This window comes from Sminthopsis crassicaudata, chromosome 4 (genome assembly GCF_048593235.1).
Source record: "Sminthopsis crassicaudata isolate SCR6 chromosome 4, ASM4859323v1, whole genome shotgun sequence".
In the NCBI taxonomy this organism is placed as follows: domain Eukaryota; kingdom Metazoa; phylum Chordata; class Mammalia; order Dasyuromorphia; family Dasyuridae; genus Sminthopsis; species Sminthopsis crassicaudata.
Genome location: NC_133620.1, coordinates 250517787 through 250527789, shown reverse-complemented (window position 1 = coordinate 250527789; position 10003 = coordinate 250517787). Strand labels below are relative to the sequence as shown.

The following is a 10003-nucleotide window of genomic DNA, read 5'->3' as shown; positions in this document are numbered from 1 at the left end:
GACCTTTATATAAAGGCAAGATATTGTTATGTGTTTTCTTGCTCCAAGAAGTTATAACTTAAACAGAACTGCAGTTAGAAACTAATAAGAACTCCATTTAATTGGATATTTAAATTATGTTGACAAGTTTAAACAAACAAACAAACAAAAAAACAACTTCTAAGGTTTCTTGATAGATAATCTCTCTGCCTGATGGGACAATATCCCAGGAGAGACTCTAGTCCTAGGCCTTAATTAGATAATGTAAATTGAATTACTGAAATGAGAGAGTTGGATAATTTAGTTCTCTTTCAGCTCTATAGCTAAGATTCTAAGCTGTTGATATCATTGTAAATTAATTATGAATTAATATCTTGAAATTGAATTATACAAAATAGTTTGTGAAGGAAAACCTATAAAATAGTATAATATGACCTTGAAATAGTATCTCAGAATCAAATATTAGAGGACCTAGGATGCTAGACTTAAGGGGTTGAAATTTATCCTTTATCATTGGGGAACCATTCAATATTTTTGAGAACGTGCCTGAGACATTTGTAGTTGTTTTTCTCTTTTTTAATTTTTAATTTTTTTGGGGGGGAAACAACTTAAGCAATGGTACCTAGGGCAAATCAAAAAAGGAGATCTATTTTTCCAGCCTTTTAGCTCAGAACATTCTCTGTTTTCTCTAATATTATTACTCAAAATCCATAGAATAAAAATTGTTGATAGAATCAGATGATATGAGATCATATCTTGCTTTAGATGCCTACTGTATGTTTGACATCGGTCCATTCACTTAATCTCTTTGGGCTTCAACTGTGTCAACTATGAAAATAAGGGGACCATTTTAGATTAATTGTAAGGTCCCATGCAAATAACACATCTTCTTATCCTACCTTCTGATCTCATACTTAATCCACATTATCTAGTGGACAATGTGATTCTTTTGACACTAGAAAATAATCAAGGAAAACAAATGAATGTTTTCTTTTTCATATAATAGGAATTCATCCTGGAAAGGTTTAACACTTTATTTATTTATTTAGCTGAGGCAATTGGGGTTAAGTGACTTGCCCAGGGTTACACTATTAGGAAATGTTAAGTGTCTGAGGCCAGATTTGAACTCAGGTCCTCCTGACATCAGGGCTGGTACACTACCCACTGTGCCACCTAGCTACCTCAAAAGGTATAGTATTAATAATAATATTTAAATAATAAGTTATAGTTATAGTTATATTCATTATAAAATTTGATCCTAATGACAATCTTGTGAAGTATAGTATAACCTATGTCCATTTCATAGAAGAGAAAACTAACCCTTCAAAAGTCAAGTGTCTTGACTAAGTTCAAGCAAATAATATGGTGGTTCTGGGACATATAATTTACTACTTCTGACTCCAAGACCAGAACTCTATTACACACACACACACACACACACACACACACACACACACACACACACACTTGCCTGCACACAGGTCTAGGGTAGAATAAGTAGGTACTAGGTACAGTAAGTAGAGTAAGTAAATAATATATTTTCTCTAAGTCATATTTTCCAGTTAACTATTTACCAGAGAACCATAAAAACACAGTATCTTGGTAAATTCATACCTGATTTTTAAAAAATCATTGCAAGTTCAGTCAAATAAAATATCTTGCTTTTCTGTTAATGTTTGCTATGTAGTGAATATATTAGATTTGAGTTTCTAATCTGTGTTATATTTGGACATTTTTTTTACTAGTTTCTGCTTTAACTATTCAATCCTTCCACTCTCTGTAGCATCTGTGGGGAACTGCAAAATTGTAAATGCCAGATGGAAGTTAGAATGATTTGAATTCCAATCATCTCCATCTTTGTGTTTTGGTCATCATAACTTCACTCTAATGTTCTGCTAATTTATTTTGTATTGTAATTTTTCTTTTTTCACAAAGAGCAAAGCATCAGTATGTTAATGACTGTTTCAGTTAGTGAACTAAAACAGTTCAATTTGCTAGGCAGTGCAACATTATTTACAAATAATTTGTCATGTTTCTGGTATTTTTGCTTTCTGTGAAAAAATATTAAAATAATGTGATCAGAATAAAAAAAAATATCGTGTTCATTACATCAATTGACCTGTTTTCACATGTAAAAAACAGACTGTGAAAAGAAAAGTTACTTCCAGTGTTTTACTCTGTTAATTAGTGATGTTCAGAAAAGCAACTTATCATTATTGCAAATATAATACAATCATAGTGCTTTAGAGTTAAAAAAATATTTGAAGTAATTTTCTCTAAATCCTTCATTTTACAGATGACAAAACTGAAGCCTAAGAAGTTAAATTTTTTCATATAAAAATTATCCATTTGGAAAGCACATAAAATAATGATAATATTATACTTAAAAGATCATAGATTTGGGGAAAGAAGGGGTTTGGGGGAGCAGCAAGTTCTCACTTTCAGAAATGAAGAAATTTAGAACAGCAAATGTTAATTTATTTGTCTGACGTTAGTGAGTCTTATGACTGGTATATGAACCCAAGTCTTTTGCATTCATATGAAGTAATCTTTCTCTAATACATTATTCTTCCTGGATTGTCAAGACTTAAAGATAGGAAGACTTGAATTTAAATTTTTATTTTGACACTTTTTTTGCTATCAATAGTGGGCAAGTCATTTAACATATATATATATATATATATATATATATATATATATATCAGTAAGTACCATAAGTATTATTTACAAAAGTAATAGATTTCAATCTGCATCAGTGGAGAGAGTAATTATACCAAGTATCCCTATATTAGGAGAGCCTGTGAATATTGGTACTAATGATTACATAATTACATATCTTCACAGGTCATTTGAATAAGTGGTGGATACTTAAAGAATTTCAAAAATTATATTAGAAATGAAAATCTTGGCAGGTTGTTAAGTTCCATCTCATAGACATGTCAAGATACTAGTAATGTGTTTCATGGTATTATTAATTCATTTTATATTCTAATTCTGATTATATTAAATTAAAAACTTTTTGTACAAACAAAACCAATATGCATCCAAGATTAAAAAGGAAGCTGAAAACTGGAGGGAAAATTTAAATTCAAGGGCTCTGATAAAGTTTCATTCTAAAATATATAGAGAATTGATTCAAATTTATAAGAATACAAGTCATTTTTCAAATTGATAAATGGTCAAATTATATGACCACACAATTTTCTGATGATGATTTTATAGCCTAGCCATCTGTGGTTATATGAAAAAATGCTCTAAATTGCTATTAATTAGAGAAATGTAAATTAAAACAACTCTGAGATACCACCTCTCATCTCTCAGATTGACTAAGATGACAAGAAAAGATAATAATAAAGGTTGAAAGGGATATGGGAAAATTGGGACATTAATATATTGCTAGTGGAATTGTGAACTAAACCAACTATTCTGGACAGCAATTTAAAACATGCCCAAAGTGCTATTAAACTGTGTGTATTCTTTGATATAGAAGTGTGTCTACTGGGCCTGTATCCCAAAATAATCATATAAAAGGGAAAAGGACTCACATATGCAGAAAAGTTTGTGGCAGCCCTTTTTGTAGTGGCAAGGAATTGGAAACTGAGTGGTTGTCCACCAATTGGGGAATAACTGAATAAGTTATGGTATATAAATGTAATGGAATATTATTGTTCTATAAGAAATGATCAAGAGCATGATTTCAGAAAGACTTGGAGAGACTTGCATGAACTGATGCTAAGTGAAATGAACAGAACCAAGAGAACAATGTACATGCAATAACAAGATAATGTGATGATCAACTCTGATAGACATGGGTCTTTTCAATAATGAGGTGATTTAGGCCAATTCCAATAGATTTGTGATGGATGCGACTGGATGCCACCTGCATCCAGTGAAAGAATTGTGGAGACTGATTGTGAATCACAAGATAATCTTTTCACCTTTTTTTGGTTGTTGTTGTTTGCTTTCTTGTTTTGTTCTTTTACATTTTCCCTTTTTCATCTGATTTTTCTTTTACAGCATCATAAACATAGCAATATCTTCAGAAGAATTGCACATGTTTTATACTGGGTTACTTGCTATCTAGGGGAAGGATTAGATGGGGAGAGAGAAAGAAAAGAAATTGGAACACAATATTTTGCAAGGATGAATGTTGAAAACTATTTTTGCATGTATTTTGAAAAATAAAAAGCTATTAAAAATTTAAAAAATACCTGACAACTTTACTATTTAATCATTGGGATGTCAATGATTAGTTTTGGGCACCCTAGGTATCCACTCTAAGTCTGAGAAATATATGCAAGTTTTCCAAAATTGTTGAGATTGGATGCATGACCACAGCATAAATACCTTTATCTCCTACTGAGAGCTTTTCTCTACTTTCAAGTGCTACTACATTTAGTATTCTCAAATGAAAATGTCTATATTTCAACATTTTGAACCTGCTTCATAGAAGAAAAACAATATTTAATATCTTCAAAAAATATTTTTGTTGAATTTATTTTTATTATATGAGTAGAGCTAATTGTTCTTTTTAACCCCATTCAACTTTAAGTATATTAAACATTATTAAACATATAGTGAATTGTGTACATATAGTGTACTTGTTAAGGTCTTAGCAACTGGCCAATGCCCTATGTTAATCAGCAGAAAGGTCACTGAACTTTTTTTAGTTCAACAGTTAGAAATTTTAGTCTACAATTTGCTAGTTGTTTGATAAAGGGCAAAAATGTAGGTATGGTATTAAATGGTGGTAAGTGAAACATTGAGGGGAATCAAATAATTATAATAATTGAAAGATATATTTGCATCATATAATAGAGAGCCCTAAAGTTAAGGTTAAAAATTTTGAAATTTATCAGACAATATAAGGTCATTGCATGGCTCTGAGAATATAAGCTGACATTCCCTAGTCCATATTTCGATAAATTGGGTGTGAGGGATAGTTGAGAAGAGTAAGTGTGGGATATGAAAATGTAAATCTTAATTAGAAGATATTTCAGTTCTCAATTGACACATGGTCAAAGGATATGAATAGGCAATTTTCCAAAGAAGAAATCAAAGGCATTAATGCCATGAAAAATCCTCTACATTAATATTTTTTTCACTTTAATCATTTTGTTTAAGAAAAAACTCCTTCCTAGAGCCTTGTGGCACAACAAATTGGAAAACAAGTGTCAAGAAAAGTATTCACCCTTCCCAAGAAGAGGCTGTCCTGAGTCAAAATGTCATAAGCACAGCATGGTCTGTGTTTGGACAGGCTTGAGGTCACCAGCAAAGCAAAACAGACCCTGCTCCTCTGGGCCTCCTCTCGGGTTCCATCTGCTCTGAGTGTGTTTTGGGAGGGGGAGAAGTGACACCTGGCCTTAACCAGTCTCAGGCTACACCCTTCTATAGAGTGGAGGGCACAAAGTAGCTGATGGGTGAGTCTGTCAGGGATTCTGGCTCTGGCAGAGTGTGGGAAAAGATGATATAATTTCCTGGATCTCTAATGCAGATACAATTTAGTTTCCCAAGTCTGGTTGCTTAGGAGGCAGAAACTATGGCTTTAACCAGCCCATTCCTTGGGAGCCTCCAGCTAGTACAAAATCCCCATACCTTATCCACAACTGCAGCCCCAAAGAAGGGGTCTCCAGTCAAAAGAGTTTGAAATAGAACTCACTAAGGATGGAGCAGGAATCCCTAGTGGGTCCTGCCCTCTCAAGTACCAGGTGCCTAGGAACAGAGGAAGAGAATGGAGGGAACTGGGTTTTCTGGACTGGGCCACACCCACTTCAGGAGAGTGGATGGGGGTGGGGGTAAAGAGAAAAGAGGAAGGATGAACTCAGGAGCCAAGGAGAAACTCCAGCTTCAGCACTAAAACTGTCATTTTCTTATGTGTGTCAGCAGTCTTCTGTTCTCACTGCGAACCTGCCTCCTGGGTCTGGAGATTCTTCAGCTCCTTCTAGGCTCCATCCAATTTCTCCTCCAGCTGGGCTGTGGCCACACTATGCCGGCCGTTGTTCTGGGCCAAAGCTTCCTGTATGCTTGAGATATCCCTCTGAGTTTGCTCCACCTTCTCCAAGATCTGGAAGAACTGTACACTTAGGGATCGCTTAGTACGATTGCTGGCATGGCAGAGTTCCTTGCTACTCCTCTTAAAGGACTGGACTTTCCCTTCCTATTGGACTCTAGCAACCTTGCCTTGGAGTTTTACATTTAGGAAATCAAACACATTGTGCTGGGGTGGGTGTCCCTTGACTCCATTCCCCTTAGCCTGGCTTTTCCTTGGCTTGACAAGGTTTGGCTTGCTGCTCGTTCTTTTCTGAAGAATTTCAGCACAATGATCTAAAGACTTCCCCTTTGGAAGTACCACTGCATGGATGGGCTCGACCTGGCCCTCAGCATTCTTTCCAAGACCTTTGCCGAACTCACAGCCCATCTGAGCGAGACGTTTGGAACCAATGCCACGGGTATGTGCCTCCCAGCCAGCAAACAAGGAGCTGCAAGCAGGGCCCCAAGTCCCTTTTTCCAAGGCTTCTGACTCCATAACTTTGTCATAGCTGGAATCATCCACATCATCTCCATCAGATTCTGAAAGTATACTGTCTTCACTTTGGAGGGGAGGCATAATATCATCCCCCTCCATCATCCCCCTCAAAGAGAAGCAGTGAGTCAAAATTGACTGTGTAGTAGCCACTGTCCACATCTGTGATCCGGGCTGGATATCAAATTCCATCATCATACTTAGCCAGACAGGCTGAACATGTGTGCAGAATACTCAGGTGGCTCCTGGAAGGGGCGAAGCTCATCTACAGCAACTACTTGCCCACGGGAGAACCTGCAGTTCTCTTTGAATGGACATTTTCCCTCCAGGAAAAAGGGACAGGGTTTTAGGGACTTGTGAGTCAGGTAGAGATAGAATACAAGGACCCCTGCTGTGCCTTCCTCGGTTTGCTCTGTCCCCACAAACATAGCATTGTGGCATTCCAGAGTGCCCCATGAACTGTAGTAGGGAGCATTCACTTTCATCCCACTCAACTCTTCCTTTTCTTCCTCTTCATGTCCAAATTTGTCAGGCTCAGTTTCTCCCCTTTCAGGAGAGGTAGCTGTTTCAGCACCTTGAACCTCAGAATCTCCTGTCACTAATGGCATTCTGGAAATCCAAATACTCAGCTTCATCCCTAACTGCACTCTCAATTAGGCCAAGGCTTGGGTCCAGTATGGCCAGAAGCTTGCTCTTCTTGATGGACACAAGACTGGACTCAGTCAGCTCAATCAGCTGCTTTAAGTCCCCCTGAAGCTGAAGCAAGTCCGCCTTTTCAGTAAGGTCCAAGCCAGTCCCAAGGGCCAGCTCCACTTGCTGCAGCTGGACATGATAAGTCTAGATGGAAACTTCCACACTATTTTCATCCATCCTACAGAGGCAGTCTGTAGCTCTTCTGATGATTTACTTAAGTGTGCCTACATTCTCTAAGATGCTGGTTTAGAAGGCAACTGCTCCACAATAACCTTTAGGACTCATGAGCCTCAGGCCTGGGAAGCAGCCGTCACCCTCACCACCACCTCCATGGCCTCCATAAAACTGCTACTGGGCAAGCCAACCATAGATGCTGCAATTATGGCTAGAGAGGCCGCCAATTCCTCAATTCCTTCACTTACATTAATACTGATTAGAGAAATTCAAATTAAAACAACTCTGAGATACAACTTCACACCTATCTAATTGGCTAACGTGACAGAAAGGGAGAATGATAAATATTTGAGGGAATGTAGAAAACTGGAACACCAATGCACTGTTGGTGCAAGTTGTGAACTTGCCTAACTAATCTGGAGAACAATATTGAATTTTGCCCAAAGTTTTATACAACTGCATGCTTTGACTCTGTCAACATCATTAATGGATCTGCATACCTAAACTTTATGTACAAAAAAATATTTATAGCACTTCTTTCTGTGATAGCAAAAAATTGAAAATTGAGGGAATATCAATCAATCAGGGAATGAGTGAACAAGTTTTAGCATATATATTTTAAAAAGAAGATTGTTATAATGAGATAGTCCAAGCCTATAATATTGAAATTGGTAGTAATATAATATTTGTGAGATAGAGAACTGACAATAAATTTAAGAAATACTTAACAGAAAAAAATGGCACTTCTGAGAGTCAACATAGTGAAATAAGCAATAATTCACTACAACTCTCTCATAGTTATCTCCAAACAACCATAAAATATCTTCCCAAAACAAATCCTGGATATACAGGTATACAGGATAAAACAATATTTTAGCCCCAAAAGTTGGAAGATTGGCCAAAAAACAAAACAAAAACAAAAACAAACAAACAAAAAAAAAAACTATCTGTCTCACATGGGTAAAAGGGGAACTCAGACCAGGACAGGAAACATAGCAATCAGCATTCCAAATAGCCACAGCAAACTCATGAGAAATCCTGATCTGCTGTACACGAGGACAGGCAAAAGTCAACATCCAGGTGCCTCGGTGTATTCAGGCAAAAGGGCAAACTTCAGCTCTGAGAATTATCAAGTGCTTCAGCATATACTTGGGCAAACAAGCAATCTCCAGCTTCTAGACATCCTTTTATTTCAGCATCCCTGGCAAACAGGTAACCTTTAGTGGCCAGATCACTAGGTACTTCAGGATAGGTCCAGAAAACACAGAAACATCCCACCAACCTTAACACACATACTACCACTACTACCCTGGCTTAGTACCAGGTGAGCAGCTAAAACTGCTCTAGCCTCATGCAGTGTTGATCATCTTCTACCTTAACCTCTCAAGATAACACTAGATACTACCATGAACCTCAGGGCAATATCAATGTGATACCAGGTAATAAAGCAAAGCCTCTAGCTCCTGGCAGAAGAATCTTGAGACAGTGTCTCTTACTTAGAAGAGAGCTCAAATTTAAAAGAAAATATGTGTTTGTATTATACATATATAATATAAAATAAAATAATAAAAAGGCCAAAAGTAATCGGGCAGAAAAAAAGAATATCACCAGAGTAAGTTATTACAGTGACAGAGAAGATCAAGACACAAACTCCAAAGAGAAGTGCCAAAATGCCAGAGAAAAACTGGAAGTGATTTCAAGTCCAGACAGAACTCATGGAAGAGCTTTAAAATCATATAACAGAGGTAGAAAAATAATTGGGAAAAGAAATGAATGATGCAAGAGAACTATGAAAAAGAGTCAACAGTATGGAAAAAAGAAAATAACTGCTTTAAAATGTGAACTACCTAAAGAAAAAGGAAATAGAAAAATCCATTGAAGAAAGCAATTCTTTAAAAAGCACAATTGGTTAAATGAAAAAGTAAATAAAAATACGAACTCAGGAAAACAACTCCCTAAGTTATAATTGGACAAATGGGAGTTAATGAACCTATGAGACATCAAGAATTAATCAAATGAATTCTAAACACTGAAAAAAAAACAACAGAAGAAACTGTAAAAAATACTTTCTTAGAAAAACATCTGACTTGGAAAAGTAATCCAGGAAAGATAATGTCAAAATCATTGGGCTGCTAGAAAACAATAATCAAAAAGAGAACTTGGACAGCATCTTCCAAGAAATGAATAAGAGAAAACTTCCCTGACATCTTGGAACCAGAGAACAAATATTCATTGAATGAATCCATAGATCACTTTAGGAAAGGGATCCCCAAATAAAAACTCCAAGGAATTTTATAGCCACATTTTAGTACTATCATTTCAAGGAAAAAATATGACAAATAGTCAAAAGGAAACAATTCAAATATTGGGAATCGCAATCATGATTACAGCAGACTTAGCACTTACAAGATTAAAATATCTGAAGTCATGGAACATAATGCTATAGAAAGGAAAATAGATAAAAGTACAAACAAGAATCAGCTAAATGATGAAATTAGACATAATGCTACCAAAATACAAAGTCATTTAATGAAATAGAAAGATTTTTAACTTATATATATAAAAACCAGAACTAAATTTTAAAAATTCATCTCCAATATCAAGACCCAAGAGGTGCAAAAAACTTAAACTGGA

The 10003-nt window shown here is 35.9% G+C and overlaps 1 pseudogene; it reads right to left on the bottom strand.

Moving 5' to 3' along the window:
* Positions 1 to 5800: 5800 nt before the first annotated feature.
* On the bottom strand, positions 5801 to 7372 carry LOC141566897 (zinc finger CCCH-type with G patch domain-containing protein-like; annotated as a pseudogene).
* Positions 7373 to 10003: the final 2631 nt, after the last annotated feature.